Below are 18512 nucleotides of genomic sequence, written 5' to 3'. Positions count from 1 at the left end.
GCTATCTTGCCTCCTCCATCTAACATTTTGTGGTCTTTAGAAAGATATTGATTTACATTATTATTAGCTGGTTATAGGAATATTCATTTCTTCAGATATTTGAAATTTTAATAATTCTGTGCCAAATCTGAGTATTATTATGAGTGATATCTCATTGATGATTTATTTTTTGCATTCATTTGATTACTGGGAAGATTTCATGGTTTTATTTATTTTTATGTCAATATTTTTCCTCCTTGGTGGTTTGCCTACTTTGATTCCTGAGCAAATGTTTCTAAGATCTTCTAAAATAATGATATCATCCTTTTTCTTCAATAGCTGTATTCTTTGGCCCAAGAACTATCAATAAATTGTCTCACTTTCTCCTTAAGTTTTATGTTTTCAGGATAAATCTTGAGTATAAACACATATTAATTTTCCTAAGTTAAAGTAACTATTCTGGGACATCGGGGAACATTACAGAAGGGGGGAAAACTCACAACCTGATATAATGGCATAGTTTATTTTTCTTGTGAAGATAAACATTTCATTTTTATAGAAATCTGTATTTAAGGTCTCCAAATACATAAAGAACCTCACTACCAGTTGACATGTTACAGTGTTGACATACCAAGTAGACTTTGAAGCTGTTATTTCAACTTTATTTTCTCATATGTGAGTCAAATTACAGAGTAAACATACCTGAGTATGAAATAAGTTAAAATAAATCATAGACTGGTAAAAGAAAGTTGCTAAGAGTAGATATAGAGAGCAATCTTGTACCCCTAAAGGTTTTCAGCATTTATTATAAGCATTTATTAGACAAGCCTGAAAAAAATTCTTCCTCATAGCTGCTCTGAGATTGGTTGAATCACTATTATAAAACTTGTCTGGTAGGCTTGCTAAAGTGTATGCAGGGCTATATGTCATGAAGAATTTATATCAGGGTGTTAAAAGTGATTTCAGAATCCCATTAAAAGAAATAACCTTAATCATCCACAATAACATTGCATTAATTATTGATAAATCTAATCAGTAGTCTGAAATTGCTCACATCTAATATTAATCAGAAAGGCAGATGAATTCCCAGCATGATGACATGCTCTTTGTGCCTTCAAGTACCTTTATAGTGTTATTATTTACATGTTCCTGAATTGGAGGAAACTTATTTGAGTGAGAATCAGAAAGATTAGATCCTTCAAAGAAATGCCCTCGCTGTGGTTGGGTTCCACTCACAAAATTGGTGTATACAGTATTGTCAATTCATGGAAAACATAACTTCAGTGTTTTTTGTTTTAAACTGATTCTCTTGTAAAGTCAAATTATCTTAATATATTTATTTTTATCTTGATTTCAAAAAACAAATGGAGAGAAAGGGAGAGAGAGAACTGTATGCAAAATGGCAATATACCCATAATGCAGCTTAAGAAATAAAATATTTCTATCAGAGCACCTTTCCCTAATCCTCTTGGATCATATTCTCCACCCTCCCAATTAGAGTTAATCATCATTTTGAATTTGAATGTGTTTACAAATTTCATTTGCTCCTTTATACTTCATGTCTGTATGTATATGAATATACTTTGTGTATACATGTATACAAATTAAATTGAAATAATATGGGGTGTCATTTTCTATTTTAATTTTTACAGAAATTATATCATTATGACTCATATAGCTCTGTATTATTCACTTTCAGAGCTGTAGATATAGGCCCCGGTGTATACATATACCGGAATTTATCATCTATTCTCCTGCCAATAGACATTTAAGTTATTTCTAAATTCCTGAGATTTCAAATACTGCTGCTTTGAACATTCTTGTACATATCTGTAGGAGAAAATATTCAAGTGTTTCTCCAGGGCATAAGCCTAGAGTGGAATGGCTTGTCTGAAGCGTATGTAAACTCTTCAACTTTGATAAATTTTCAGCAACTTGATTTTCAGATGGGATTGTGCTCATTTGCACTCTCACCATCATCAGCTAAAGTTTTCAGTTTGTTCACATTCTAATTAACTTAAAAGGTTTTTTTTGTTTTTATTTTTGTTTTTCTGCTAGTTTGCTATATGTGATAATGATTTTCATTGTGGCTTTCCTCTAAATTTCCATGATACTTGTGAGACTGAGCATTTTTTACTTGTACTGACAATCCCATTTTCTCTTTTGAATTGTATATATTTGTAATGTGCTATTGATATAATTGTCTTGGTAATATATTTTGCAGTTAGCTGCCCACATCTGTGATTTTTTTTCTTTACTGTTTTTGTTACTGTGTTGTCTTTTGGAGCACTTAAATTTTTATTTAAATACAGCTAAACTGTCAATAGAGTTTCATTTATGGTTTATACTTTTTTGTTTGTATTCTTTAAGATATCATATATTATTGAAGTTAAAAAGGTATTATATATTTTTTTCTAAATGTTTAAGGTTCTTATTGTGTATACGATGTGAAATAGGAATCCACTTATATTTTTAAATATATCATTCCAGCATTGTTTTGAAAAATGAGTCCAGCTTTTCCCATTGATGTTTGATTATATCTCACATCACAAATGACACTTTCCTACACACAGATATATTTTTTTAAAGATTTTATTTATTTATTTGTCAGACAGAGAGAGAGCACAAGCAGGGGGAGTGGCAGGCAGAGGGAGAAACAAGCTCCCTGTTGAGCAAGGAGCCCAATGTAGGACTCGATCCCAGCACCCTGGGATCATGACCTGAGCTGAAGGCAGATGCTTAACTAACTGAGCCACCCAGGCGCCCCCCACACAGATATTTTTTATGGTGGCTCCTATTCTGTTCCATTTGTGTGTTGATTTATCTTTATATCAATACTATATTGTCTTTATTATTTTTTTTCATAACACATGATATCTTATAAGGCAAGTTCATCCACCTACCACACACACCAGTTCTTTTTCTTAAAGAACATTTTGATTATTCTTGGTCTTTTACTCTTCTATATAAATTTTAGAATATATTTCCCCCTGACACACACACACAAAATAATAATTGTTTTTGGAATTATTTTCTCTTATACATTCATACATGAAATCAAGAAGATTTATTTATTTCAAAGCACATTTTCTCACTTTATTACTGATTTTTATATATTGATTTATCTTTAACATATTGATATATGTTATATCATATAACATATTGATTTGTGTTATTAATCTTCTAGCTAAAATCCTTACCTAACTGTCCTATTAAATCTAAAAATATGTAGCTATCTTGATTTCTAAGTAAATAATTATATTGTCAATACATGAAGATATTTACTATTCCAATCTTTAAACTGCTGCTTGTTTTTCTTATCTTGCTGCACTGACTGAATCCTTACTATGATATTTAATACACACTGATATTTGGATCTTGTTTTATTCAGACTCTTAAAGCAACATTTCCAGTATTTTACTATCCATTATGTTGTTGCCATAGGCTTTTTTTTTTTTGTTAAAGTGGGTATTTTATTTATTTGTACTTAAACCTATAAACGAATCAGTCAAACTGGTACTATTATCATGATACATTAAAATACAAAACATCTTTCTACAAATACTAGAATACTGAACAAATTAACAGTTCTAGTAAAACATCACAAGGGACAGAGGAAATCAATGAAGCACATTATAGCTTAACACTTCACCATTAATAATTGAGGTTATTAACAAGAAAGGCCTCACAATCTCAGAAAATACAAATTATCCTTCATCACACGTCTTTGTATCTTCACTTCCTATTCTTGAGGTTAGATTCTAGAGCCTAAAGATATCCACATTAGGATTGTATCTAGTTATCTATATCCAGAAACACCTTTTATCATGTTGTCCATAGCCGCCAATGCTACTGAAACCTCTTTGACTCCAATCGTACCCCCTCAATGGACACAATAATAATAATGGGAAACAGAATATCGAGGCAGAGATATATAGGACCCTAAAAGACAAAGCCTAGGAGAAGTAATACAGCCACTCATCACACATCTTCAGCCTGTATGTTCACAGAGTAATTTGGGAACAAATCCATTATTTGCTGGGTACTAAAATACTTAGCAGATTATTGTATTACACGATGGCTTTCCCCAGAAGTTTCTAAGATGGACTCCAAATTGCTGATGCAATTTTGCTGGGACTGGATCTGGGGCTGCAGGGATTCCTCTCCACAGTTCTGGAGCTGATTGTTCCAGGCTTGGGGGCACCAGGTCTGACTGGCCCAGGAATGGTTGCTCCAAGACTGGCTGTTCCAGGTCTGTTTGCTCCAATTTGGGTTATTCCAGGTCTGGTTGCTCCATATTGGAAGGTTTCTGGAAGTGTTCCTCAGGTATCCCTGGTGGTAAGAATAGAAGCCTGGGTATTCTGCAGTTGCTGTGCTGTTCTGAGTCACACTCTTGCTCTCCTTTGGCCAATGGTTTTTCTGCCACCTCTTATATTTCATTCTCTGGTTCTGGAACCAGGTCTTCACCTGCTTATAGCTAAGGTTCAGAATGTTGGAAAGTTCTTGCATCTGCTGGAGACTGAGGTATTTCTGTCTCTGAAATCGATCATTGAGGACATAGAGTTGGGTCTGAGAGAACACAGTCCTGATCTTCTGTTTCTTGCCCTAGGCCGTATCTTCCTTCCTCACTGTTCTCTCCTCTCCAGAAGTGGGTGGTAGTTTTACCCTGGGACTGGTGGAGGAGTCAGGGCTGTCCTGAATAAGCAGATCCATGGACGAAGGAAGAGGAGAGACGGTCTCCGTGTAGGGTGTCTCAGCAGATGACATTTGCAGGGACACATAATTTTCTTCAGGCCCATAAATCTCAGGCATTGGAGAAGCGTCCCCAGAACTGGGTGCTTCGGGACCAGGCGGGCATTGGGGCAGAGTTAGATCTGCACTCATGTTAGTGAATTGAGGGTAGACGGGAAAAAAAAAAGAGCGAGATTGTAAGAATGGCCCAGGCTTATGGATCTAGGTGGAAGAGCTGAGAGGAGTAGGAACACCTCCAGATGTTAAGAGTCTGAGAAAGACAGGATGAAGTACGTCACCACCCCAATAGTAAGAGCCAACCAGCCCAATGGAGCCCGCCATAGGCTTTTTGATAGACACATTTTATTAGCCTAAGAAATTTGCTTTGTTCCTTGATTGCTGAAAAGTTGTTTATATGTATTTTTAGTTTTAATGTTGAATGTATTACTTCAGTCAAGTACTTTTTTCTGAACCTAGTGAGATAATCCTTTTCTTTACATGGCCTAATGTAGCTTTACGCAATGATGGGATATATAATCTCTAGCTGGTTGGCCACGATCCCAGCTAAAACGTTATAGGTTATGGATTATATTACTACAATTATCAGTTTTTACAACATAAATTTATACTGCTTCACGCATTGATTAGAAAGCATTTGCTTTATTTCAAATCCCTGGAACAATTTATATGTGAGGTATTATTTCTTTCCCCCTCTATGCCTGGTATTTTATTTTCTTTGACTCTTTCTCCCTCTTCCCTCCCTTCCTTTCTCCCCTGTTTCCTTCCTTCCTTCCTTCCTTCCTTCCTTCCTTCCTTCCTTCCTTCTTTCCTTCCTTCTCCCCTCTTGGGGGATTGATTCAATCTTGTTAAACTTTATAGTTAATTAATGTTTTCTATTTCATACTGAGTTAATTTTGGTAAGCTATACATTTTTTTGTTTATTGACTATTTTCTCTAAACTTTCAAGCTTAAGTATTCAAAATATATTCTTTTATATATCTTTTTAAAAATTACTGCTATATTCCTTTTTAATTCTTTTTAAAACTTTTTTTTATTATTATTATTTTTAAAGTAAGCTCTACACTGAGCATGGGGTTTGGTCTCATGACCCTGAGATCAAGAGTCACATGCTCCAGGGACTGAGCCAGCCAGGCATCCCTTCCCCTTTTTAATTCTTAATATTGCTTATTTGGAACTTATTTTGTTTCCCTTGATCAGCCTTGTGAGTGGTTTGTCTAGTTCATTAGTTTTGCTTTTTAAAAAACCAGTATTTATATTTCAGGATCTTCTCTATTGCATTTTTGTTTTCTGTTATTAATTTCTTATTTTATATTTATAAAGCTTATATTTATACAGCTTTTTATTTTTATATTTATACAGTTTATTTTCCATTAGCATTTTAAGGGTATAATTATAGTACTTTTCGCCACATTTAGTGTTAAGTATTTTCTGATTTCTATTATTTCATCACACTTACTCAGAAATATGCTTTTAAAATTTTAAATTATTTTATTATTGTTTGTTTATCTTTTGGATATTGATTTCTTACTAATGGTAAACTTGACAAAACATTGTTCTTTTTAAATGTGATTACTTTTCCTTTTGAGTCAAATAAATAGTACCACTGTCTTTTCTGCAAATGCTTGAAAACTGTGTTTTCTAATTGTTGACTGCAGGGTTAATTGTGCCCATTATTAATTTGTAATCAGATTGTTCAAATCTTTATTCTTCAAATTTTTCCCCATTGATCTATTTCCCCATTATAAGAGTTGTGTTAAACTTATTTTATTATAATTGTGGATTTGCTCATTGCTTTTTACAATTATATATATTTTTTCCTAATACATTTTGGGCTATGATACTAACTTCATTTTTTTGTTAGGTCACATTCAAACTTTCTGTGGTTTTATGTCTTATATATGCTAATTTTAAGTTGTAAATAGTTAGGTTGTATTTTATCCAATAAGGTAACCTCTTTTTATTTTTAACTGTTGAGTTTAATAAATTTATATTCTTGGTGCCCTGGGGACTTTGTGTCCAGCTCACCTCACCTGGCACCCAGCATCACACCCTCAGCTGCCCACCTCTCAGCCTTCTGCCACAACTGGTGGGTGAGGAGTTCAGTCTGGAATGCCCAAGAAACTTAATAGCTGGAGCAAGCAGCAAAAGTATGACATCTAATAAATTATGGACATAGGAGCCTTTTAAAATTTTATCCCCGTTGGACGCTGCTGACTTGGAACACCTGCAAAGCCAGAAGCAAGTCAGAGCCCTGCAAGGCTGCCTGTGCTATGGATTCTAAGGTCAGCAATGTTCAGGCCTCCAGGATGAATGCATCACACACTTGCTGGTGTTTGGCTTCCTCTAAAACTGCTCCAACTATAATCTCCACAAAGAGTTGGAGGTGTTGCACCATGAATAGCCCGTGGCAGCTTACCTGCAGGAGGACCATGATAATGAGCTACAGACATGGCAACTAGTGCAGCCACTTCCTGAAAAGTGAGGAGACAGAGTCTGAGAGGAAATCATCCAGGATCTCACCAGGAAACTCACCCAAATAGGGTGAGTTGGATGCCGGATGGATCACAGCATCCACTCAAGAATAGTGTATAACCTGGCAATGCAGTTTATGAATGTGATCCTGTGGGAGGAAGACAGAAGGAAGTATGTCGCTGCTGTGTTGGAGCAGGTCGTGCAGGCTTATCCTAAAGACATGGAGAAAGAGAAGACCAAGCTGATGTTGACCATACTGTGGGCCAAAAATGTGACCAATCCACACCATCCTTGCTCCATAATGTCTTTTTCACAACAGAGAACTTTATTAACCAAAACCTACTCACCTATGTGAGGAACTTAGTCAGGAATGAATGGCCTGAGTGGACAACTCTTCAAAAGTATGACTGGTTAAAACTTGTTATGGTGACAACCGTATACATTCCTCCAGTGGAGATGGAGCCGTGGCCTTTTAAACAAAGTTCTTAGAGAAGATAGGCATGAGATAATAGCTATTTATTTCTTACTATTTTAAAGAGGATATTTTAAGCAGGTAATCTATTTAGAAATCTTTACATTAACATGCTTGAATGAAAATATCAACTTGTACATATTTCAGTGAGTTTCATGCCATCTTCTAAATCCCCTACACACTGTGCCTTTATCTTATTTCAGCTGTATGGGTCTTCACTTGAAATTAAATTGAGGAACAGATTGTAAGGCAGAAGTGAAAAAATACAATTTTTTTTTTTTAATTTTAAAAAACAACTTTACTGTGTATTAAAGTGCAACCTTGGGGCATGGTCTTACAGCAGGCGTGTTTGAGGAGAGCAAGGACTGGAGACAGATGCACATACCCCTCACAAATGAAAAACATCTTAATAGTAAAAAAGTAAAGTATTCTCATTTAAAAATGAAACAGTATGAGAGGTTCTGGACTAAAGTTCTGTACTCAAACAAGGGAAAAATTAGGCCGCAAAAGCATGTGTTTGATTATTTTTTTTCAATTTGATTTCCTTTTATTTGAGTCAAGAAGGACCATAGGCAATTAAGAGGTGTGGAGGTAATTTAAGGGCCCATGTCAACCTCAGTTTCCAAAATTATGTAACTAAATGCACCTTTTCTCTTTCCAAGAAGTCAAAGCTTTGATAAAAATTTTAAGCTAATGGAGTACCAAAAGCTACTGCATACATCCCATGGGGGAATGTCTGTTAATAATCTTATATTTTTATTTTCCTCCCATATGCCTCAGCTGATCCTTGCCCAAGAAGCTACATCTGAAGAAAATAGGTTTCTAGACATAAAAGATGAAAGAATGGTTAGACTTTTAAAAAAATTCAACACTTGAGGTGGTTCCCTTTCTTAAAGACACAGTCAGAATGCAAGTAATAACAAAAGCAAGTCACTTAGGTAGTGCCAAAATAAACCAGTGAGAGCTTACATTTTAGAAACAGTGCAACCCCGATAAGCATTTCCTAGGATTCTGTTTAAAAGTATGATAGTGGATGCTGGGTCCATATCACACACGTTACTGTTACTCTTACCAGTAACACTCTTGCTACTGTGAATATGACACTTTGGGGAAGCCTATGAACAAGATTAATTAGGTACTAAATACTTTTTTGTTACCAAAAACACTTTTCTCTTCCTTGAGAGTTTAATCAGAAAAGAAAAAAAATGACTATATTGTTCAGTATTATATACATACCACACTAGGGCTGGGTCTCAATCTGATATCTGCAATATGTTGCAAATACTAAAAGCAGTACTAAAAGCCATGCAGTAAGGCTACCATTTGGAACTAAATCTTCCAGTAACACTATTAAAAATAAATAAATTAATTATATTCTTTATTATTACTGATAGATTTGTGCTAATATCATCCTATTTTATGCTTTCTGGATATATGACTTCTTCAATGTACAATTTGGTATTTCTAGATAATATATTTATTTTTAAAATGTGTTCAAAAATTGTTTTAATTTTTGTTCCCCAACACCCCTTGCCCTGAATTGATGTTTATGCATTTTATTTTTATTGTTTTTGAAGTTAATCTTAAAATATTAACACCTATACTTTATTTAGCAATGATTAATATTAATTAATCTTTTTACTTTTCTCTCCTCCACCCCCACCCAACATCAAGTTCTGTGTAACAGTTTGAACTTGCCATTGCCCTCTTATCTTACACCTGAACTTGTAGGTTGAATTCTGCAGTTTGTTTTTCCTGAAAACTGTGCCTAATATTGATTAACTTCCTGGTACATATTGTTAAATTAGAGCTTGTAAGCTCATGCTCACTAGGGCATTATTTGAGAGAATTCTGTAAGGCTTAAGAAGAGGATGTGTTCTTCCAAAGGATATTTTAGTTGGTGTCTTGACAAGGCTGTTACCAGCCTGGGATGGCTTTTTATGGTAACTCTCAGCATTGGAGTGTCTGGACAACACAGATAGTGACAATTCAATACCAATGTACAATAGGACAGACTTTTGTTATGAATTCTGATGGGGAGACTCTTTTTTCTACTTAGAGCCTAAATCAATCAGATAAACTTTCTCCTTTTTCCTCGCCTATCCTTGTGCTAAGCGTGCAGCCTTTCAACAGCTCTGTCCTTACATAGAAATAAGGCACAGCTCTAGTTCCACAGATAGCCCTGCTCCCCTTTCTCCACCAGATTCTCCTTGTTTTTTTAAGACTAGCAAATGCCTCCTAAATAACCCAAACTTCAGGTCTACTTGTCCCGCACTTTCTTCTTTTGCTTCAGGGTCCATAGATGTAAGAATTAAATAAGAAAAGTTTAAATGTTTTACTGATCAGCTGTACAGACACTTCATTTTATATCCGACAACAATGAGGAGCAGAACTGAGTTTTACTGACTTGACCACATGCAGATATTTTCTGATATGGAAGTAGTTGGGAGGTTATTAGTAATGTTAATCAACAACATTTATGAAGTTTCTGGCACATAATGCACACGCAAAATAGTCCCCTTCCCCATCTGTTGTCATTTCCCCTGTCACCCAAAGTTGTATGCTTCTGAGCAGCCACAGTAAAGACTCAAATTAAAGAACACTGCCCTCATCCAGTTCTCTTTGTAAGATTGATAATGTAACAAATAATAGGTTTTCTTTTTTTTCTTAGTATATTTCTAGTCCCCAAAGAAATAAAAAATGTTATGATTCATTAACATAGAACTTGTCCTAGCTCCTCCTAACTGGAATGAGAACCAATCAAATTTTGCATTACCTGAGAATAGCTATAATTTTAAAATATATGTATCTAAATGTAATTTATATTTTCTGTAGTCTTACATTGAAGTACTTGACACGTTGAACTTGTAGCAATAAGACTGTATAGCAAAAAATGTAATATGGTATTATGGGTATCTGAATGTTATTCTACAGTATACACAAATTCATAGTTGATGGAAAATGGTATAGAAAAGACATTATATAAACCCCTTTTCTTTCCTTATTTAAAAGTCTCACCTGTCGTAGCTGAACAGGCTGCAACTTTAAGATAGAGTTGAATTGTATGATTGGATTCTCTTTTTAATTGCTCTGTAACAGACTTCACAGAACCATGTCAAATTTAAGAAGAGTTACAAAAGAGAGTTTCACCTCAGTTGTACCTGTCACAAAGAGCTGTTGAAACATGGATAACAGGCGTGTGCCCTGGGTTTCTTTGATTTAATTGCCTGAGGTCTCCTCTGTAGTAATACGTCCGGCTAAGGTTTTCAGAGTGAAAGTTGCTAGACTGTAGAGCTATTTAATAAAAACCTTTCTGACTGACTTTCAAGATACTCAGTCTCCCCAAAGACAGGAAAGCTTAGTTTTAAAGAAAAAAAAATAGATTAATTGATCTTCATGTGAAACTTTCTAGATAACTAGACAGATATTAACCTTTCTGAAAATTCAGAGTTAAATCCTTGCTGCTTGAAATATGTCACTTTTATAAAGTTAAACTGTCCATGAAATGAACTTGAACATTATGGAGTACAAACAAAAAGATAATTATTTTATCATCAACTTTATTAACACAATTTATTAAAGGTCCTGGCTGTGGTACAGGGAGGACTAAGTGAGGTACTACAGAGAATTAGAAGGGAAAAAGCTTGTTCGGCCCAACTGGGGTTTTAGTCCTAAGAAGGACCTCTGGAAGGCCTGAGAAAGGGGAGCTAACTTTACTGAGCCAAGGGAATTTAAAAGGAAATAACCACCCTGTTTTCACTGTAATTGGTCCCTTTGAGGCCAGCTTTGCCTGAAGCAGATATAATTTCAAAAGGAGGCAGACAACCCACTTGGGTTCTTCTTTAAAGGATCTGAGGGGAAGCACGGGATTAACGATTGGGGACATATTCCTTGGAGCTTTTCTGTCATTGAGGCAACATCTCTGTTTAGCTCATGGGATATCTTGGACTTTTCTTGAATTTTTTATTTTTACATTTTATCACTCTCCTGAGTTTGCTGAGTCCAGTTGTATAAATATCTGAATAGTGACTTTTAAACCATATGCTTAATTGTTAATGCTGATAACGAAGTACGGTTGTAAATATACACAGAACATGGTATATCTGTCTATGCATATCTATGCATCTATCTATTAAAAAATAAATGAGTTATTATAAATTGTTGATTAGAACAATGCAATTATTTCTTAAATAAAACTCTTTCTTCCCAGAAAATCATGAAAATAAAACAAAGATTTATTAAACACCTATCTAATAAAGAGCAACATGCCAGATATTGTTAAGGACACAAACATGAAGGCATGGTCCATGGCTGTGAAGTACTCACAATATAATAATGGACACAAAATAACTTAAACACATGACAGAAATTGATGAGTGCCACAACAAAGAAAGAAGACAATTTCTGTACTAATTTAGAATGAATGCTGTTTCTTATACTTTAAGTATCAGAATTTCTGGGACCTTGGACATTATGCAGATTTGTATTCCCCCCCTTCCAGGATGGACCTAGAATTTGCAATGTTAATTAAACCCCCAAGTGATTGTAATGATTGGTCTGTGGACCACAATTGGAGAAACATCTCAGTAAGTAGAAATATTATTTATGGCTAAGGATGATGAGGAAAAACCGTCTTCATGGAGCATGTAGGACTTTGGTTGGCTCTCAAAACTAGAGTTTTAACAGAATGGAGATAGGGAGAGAGGACAATCCAGACGATCCAGGTGATAGAAATAGTATGAAGAAAAGCATGGAGGAGGTATTCTCAGAGACTGCCCCTGAAACAGGTAGCAACTGGCAGTAGAACTGCAGAAAAGCAGAGTTGTATAGACGGGGAGTCACCCAGTAATTAGCATCTAAAGTGCCCAATCAAACTTGGCTACTCTGACTTCTTTTGTTAACTCAATTTTTGTTTCAGAAAAAGAGACTGGATGGAAGAAGTCATGGGAGGAGGAGATGGCAATAATAATAAAATAATATATTTAATGAAAATTTAGCTTGTCTGGGGGTGCCTAGGTGGCTCAGTCGGTTAAGCTTCTGTCTTCAGCTCAGGTCATCCCTGGGTCCTGGGATCAAGCCCCTCATCTCCCTCTCCCTCTGCCTGCCGCTCCTCCTGCTTGTGCTCTTTCTTTCTCTCTTTTTCTCTGTCAAATAAATAAATAACATCTTGAAAAAGAATATAGCTTGTCTGAGCTTCATTATCCAAGTGAATATTGTCAAGGAAATATTTAACATCTCACTGTCTTTGCAGCCATTTGTAAGATGGAGATGGTGTCCTTCTACTTGTGGTGGTCTGTCCCCCTTATTAGGGGGAATAGGATTTTGTTAGTCAGGCGGCCTGTCGGTGAAGAGTGCTCGCTTAACTTGTCTTTTAAGTTCAGCGGTTCAACTGCTCTTGCACTGGATTTGCTTCTGTCCTAAAAGGAAGCATAGCATTGATGTAATAGGGTTAAATGGATTAAATAAATTAACATTTGCAAATTACTTGTAATGGAGGTCATTGATGTAAAATAAACAGTGGGACAAAACAAAGCTAAAAAAAAAACAAACTTCTCGGTTTCTGTCTATATCTCTTTAGAATTATGTAAACTGCTGCCTAAACTGAACTCCATTCTTGCTACCACACATTTCCCTTTAGTTCTTAATCCGTTTTCAAGTTCCACTGTTCCTGGTTCAACCCTACCTTCTGACAGTGAGTGATGCTTTGCCTACTGCAGTATTTCTGAAACCTGGTCACGTTAACTCTTTCCATTTATAAAGAAGGGAGTTCTAATATTATGCCTACAACCTTTCTTGGTTCCACTTTGTTGGCTCAGAGAGAAAGGTGTTATTAACACTTTTTTCTTTTGTTTCACATTTCTGGCTCCGCTAATGGCCCTTGGTGCCTGTGCTGGATGTTTTCCATCTACTCCTTCAGATCCACTCGCCTAACACCATCTCTGTGTCTGAGTGGCTGCTCTTCACAGGCTGCAGCACCAAACTTCCTTGTCCTTTGGTTTGGGCAATAGAAAGCCCTTGCAAGGGATCAGAATGTGCCTCACCAAATATCCTCAACAAAGGAGAGCTTATATGAGTCAAAGAGACAGTACTATATGCATTTCTAGAAGAAAAAATAAAGATTGTTAAATGCTGTTGCTTTTTATTCAGTGCTATTTGGGAGCTCTTTTCCTTAGCCTTCCCTCCGTCCTCATGGATCTGTTCTGTTGGTATAATACAAAGAACTTGAGCTTGTCCCAACACAAAAGAGCTCCCTCACTTTGAAGGTGCAACAGAACCTAAGGTCATTCCTAAAAAAAAAAAAAAAAAGCATTGCAGGCACATCTTGAGCCAATTCTTTCTTTTTCTTAGATCCATCTTTTCATGCCGGAGGGGAAAAGGTCAGCATATGGAGCTACCTTACTTGTTAAAAAGGGCAATTCTGTGTTACCTGCCCTATTATTCTACATGATCATCCCTATGCCAGATACTGCTAATGAATGGCACTGTTTTTCTCTAAACCGTGTTCTGCATCAGCATCCTTCCCAATACAACATTCAGACAGCCACTCCCAGTCCATCAGAATTGGTATTCAAGATGAAGTATATTTTTCATCCCTTCTAAGAATAGAGGAACAAAAAGAGCTCCCAAAGGTCATCCATGGTGTAGTTTAGCTCACCACAAAAGGAAGGGTATGTATGAATTTGGAGCCATCATTCTAACAAATAACAAAGTTTTTCTTTTTTTGCAATTTTGGAGAAATGTTGGGTTAAATTAAACAGCCTAAGCAATTTAGAATTTTGTATATGCTAATATGCACTGCTCATCTTCAACAGATGAGAGCCGTCTATAGTTTGAATTAATCAGCTTTATTTTGGTTGTAAGTGAGGGAACTCCAGGTGGAATGAGTTTAGTGGGGGGGGGAGACAATTTATGGATACCAAACTACAGAAATGCATGACAAAAGTAAGCAGCAGTTCCAAGCAGACATGGAACTAAGGAGAGTGATATTGTCAGGGTTTTTTCCATATCCTTTTTCTGCTTCTATCAGTTTTATTTTATTCTTTACTCTTTTTAGACTGGCTTTTTCTCTATGTCATAGAACATTCCACTAACACTTCCAAACTAGTATCTCAGGGCTTTGCCAGACAGAGAGAGAGAGAGAGAGAGAGAGAGAGATTGCTCCATTTTACATTTTTTTTTCCAGTTAAAAGAATAAAAGAGGGAAGCACACAATGGGCTTAGTTTGGGACATGCTCTGGGTGTAGAATATTATAATGATCAGCCCCTAGATCCATAATGGTCAACAACGCTTACAGATGAAGAGCTCAAAATTGAAAAACAAAGTGCTTTTGTAAAGAGCAAATGCTATTGGACAGAAAAAATTTATTTGATCATTTAATCCTTTTTTTTTTTTTTTTTTGGTAAAGAATCTCTTACAAGGACCTCTAGTTTGCTAGATATCCTCTAGAATATACTGGTTAATTTTAAAGATAGTTCTCAGAATATTGAAATGGTAGCACATGGCTTCTAGAGAAATCATACATTCAGATTTCTGGCCATATTAGGTACATCTCTACTCAGCCAAACAAAGCAGTGGTTTTTTACCCTTGCTTAAACAAAATTTTCACTCTCTTTAGTCCTTTTACTTCTTTATAACATTTTTATTGATTATCAATTTCTGTCCTTTCTACTTACCCATACTTTACCTAAACTTTTGGCAATGTACAAATAGCTCTGATTGTGGGAAACTAACTCACTGCCGAGTGAACATTTAATGTCTTTAAGATTTTATACAATGTAATTTTACAATTACCTGGCAAAATTGCAAGTACTTTAAATTTTCATCTTTGTGGGTGTGTGTACATGGAGTGGATATGTGTCTATATGTGTGCATAGATGTGCATGTGTGTGTCGGGGGCCTGCTATGTACATAAACTGAGGGCATATAAATCAATCAACAGGTTCTGTCATGTTGGGGTTAATGTAGAGCATAAAATAAGCCATAATACCTGGCTTGCTAAAATGGAACACAGAGGCGGCTGGGGGCAGGTGAGGGTTTCGGAGAAGGGTGTGGGCCTTTGGAATGCAGGGTCCACTCTGTGGAGTGACCACTCTGCCGTGGGAATGCCGTGGGGAGTTACCTTCCCCGAAGCTCTCTTAGCCCAAACAACCGCCCTGAGATCTAAGAGATGTGTGCATTGTCCCTTGGGCTGTGTTTAGTAGCACACGCAGATTAGCATATCTTATCTTTCCAGTAAATCCTCCCAGTTCCAGTAAGACCCCTTGTCACACATCATGTGCTTGAGAACCAGTGATAAGGATTTGTGATTACCCTGAAGGACCACTAAAAGCGGGAGCAAAGAAGAGCAAAGGGTCTTCGTCTCTGAGCGTTGACCCCCTCTTGCCTTCTCCTCTCTTTCCTGGCAGAGTTTGGAATCATCTTTCAGCCGTCGGTACAGAGATTGCCGGCCATTCCCGGCGCTGTCATAGATCACAGAGAAAGATGAAGTGACAAAATAGGTCTTGGGAGTTAAGAACAACCTACAAATTGTTCTACCTGTGCAAAAGTTATTATTACTGATGAGATTATGTTATTTTGGTGACCATAACTATGTTCTGTAGTAGATGATCAGTCCTGGCAGAAAAAGAAAAAAAGTCACTTTTCTCCTTTAGTTATTTCTGCCTTACTTTTTAGGGAATTTGGATATTGATTCCCCAAATTGTGATGCCTGGATTGTCAACATTGTTTTCCATTGGTATTCCAAAATAAGAATCAAACCAAAGTTATGCAAATGAATACATTATTTGATAATTAAAGAGTGTATCATTTAGATTAAGGGTGGGATGAATGAAAAAGAAAACCCAAAATATCGGTGATTTAAATAAAATGGAGCTTAATTCTCTACTTGAATTAAGTCCACAGGCAAGTAGTCCTGGTCAGATGTGAATCTTCCATACTCAGGAAAGGTCCTTTGTCCTTCCACTCATGATTATTGCAGAAGTTCTATTTTCATGGTACAAACTGAATTTCAGGCAGCAAAAAAAGACCTTCAGTCTTTTAAAGTGTGTTCTCAGGAACTGTTATCCAGCAATTCTACTTTAGTGTCTCTAGTCAGAGCCTAATCCCACATTCTCATCATTGACCTTCTTTGTTATTTATTTACTAATTAAATAAATATTTGACACCCTATGCAATATCTAGAATATTGACAATAAATTATAAGTTATATAATTGTCAAAGTAAATTCACTACAGTCCACTCATTCCCTGATTGAACAAATTTGTGTGTCTTGACCTTCACAACTAAAGTCAGCCTCCAGACCATGGTGAGTTTACCTAGGCAGTGTTGTGCAGGGATGCTTCCCAAAACCTGGCCAGTTGGATTTTTTTCTGGTGACATCTGCACTTCTAAATAATTCTCTTCAAATTCAACATGTCATAATCGTCGTGGTTGCAAATGCCAACTTTGTAACCAGGCATATCTACATTTACCTAACACATTTGAGATGACCAGGATCATTATTTACAAAAGAGCAAAACAAACAAACAAAAGATAAATATGACATTTATAGGTAAATTGACTAGATACAGGACAAAATATCTAATTCTGATACTTCATGCAGTGATAATTTCATGATGTCAGCCTTCAGATTAGTGTTCAAATATTTGGAAGCTAATAGATTCATTATATCCCAAATAACAGGTATAATGAAAAGATCCTTATTTTTCTTCCCATACACACACTATTTTTCCTTCAATTGGAATTTGTGATTCTTTGATCTTCCTAGAAAGGTTCCTTCCAGCTTGAGGGTATGTGGATTAAAATTTGTTGATTTTTACTATCACTAAACTAAAGTTTACTACCTCACATCAAGCAACATCCAAGTCAAGGGCAGCAAACTTTTCTTTCCTATCACAAGTAAACTTACTTATTTTGTGCTTTTAGGGTAGATTTGTACTTAATAGTTTCTTTTAGATGTGCAATTATTTTTAAAGAATTTTTGTTTTTCTTTTTGAAATAGCTGTCTGACATTTATCTTAGAAATCAGATGAATTAAAATTAATTGAGTTTTGGGAATTAGAGGATTTAAAGCATAGATTGAATGACTGAAGACATCTCTAGATCAAGTGTAGATAGTAATTTCTAACTTGAATTATGTTTCCAAGGGTTGAAAACGGCAGGTGATGTAAATTCAGCATGTGAGCAAAGAAGGACAGGGCATAAACAAATGCAGAATTAATTCGAGAAGTGAGAAGAACATTATATATATGAAAAAGGTTGGCAAAACTTACCATAATTGTAGGAATCCATGAATCATAAATTAAGACCGTGTAAAACGTTCAAACATATCTGGCTATGGCTTACATTGAAAATATAATCCTACATTAGGACTGTTAGCTGACAATTCAGAAATATTCTTTTTTTATTATGTTCAGTTAGCAACTTTATATACATCATTAGTTTTTGATGTCGTGTTCAATGATTCATTAGTTATGTATAACACCCAGTGCTCATCACAACACGTGCCCTCCTTAGTACCCATCACACTGTTACCCACTCCCCCCAACCCCCTCCCCTCTGAAACCCTCAGTTTGTTTCCCATGGTCCATAGTCTGTCATGGTTCATCTCCCTCTCTGATTTCTCCCCCTTCAGATTTCCCACCCTTCCCCTGTGGTCCTCTGTGCTATTGTTTATGTTCCACATATGAGTGAAACCATATGATAATTGTCTTTCTCTGCTAGACTTCACTTAGCATAATCCCCTCCAGTTCCATCCATGTTGATGCAAATGGTGGGTATTCATCCTTTCTGATGGCTGATTAATATTCCATTGTATATATGAACCACATCTTCTTT

General features: G+C 35.9%; 2 pseudogenes; one reads left to right on the top strand and one right to left on the bottom strand.

The window, feature by feature from the left end:
- Nucleotides 1–3960: 3960 nt before the first annotated feature.
- Nucleotides 3961–4863, bottom strand: LOC114223562 (homeobox protein NANOG-like; annotated as a pseudogene).
- A 2084-nt stretch (nucleotides 4864–6947) lies between these two features.
- Nucleotides 6948–7692, top strand: LOC114223561 (BH3-interacting domain death agonist pseudogene; annotated as a pseudogene).
- Nucleotides 7693–18512: the final 10820 nt, after the last annotated feature.

The sequence above is a fragment of the Eumetopias jubatus genome, unplaced genomic scaffold (genome assembly GCF_037043125.1).
Source record: "Eumetopias jubatus isolate StellerSeaLion01/CBP00866 unplaced genomic scaffold, mEumJub1_p1.0 scaffold_4, whole genome shotgun sequence".
Taxonomy (NCBI): domain Eukaryota; kingdom Metazoa; phylum Chordata; class Mammalia; order Carnivora; family Otariidae; genus Eumetopias; species Eumetopias jubatus.
The sequence above is the reverse complement of the archived record's forward strand: the minus strand, read 5'-3'. Positions and strand labels throughout refer to the sequence as shown.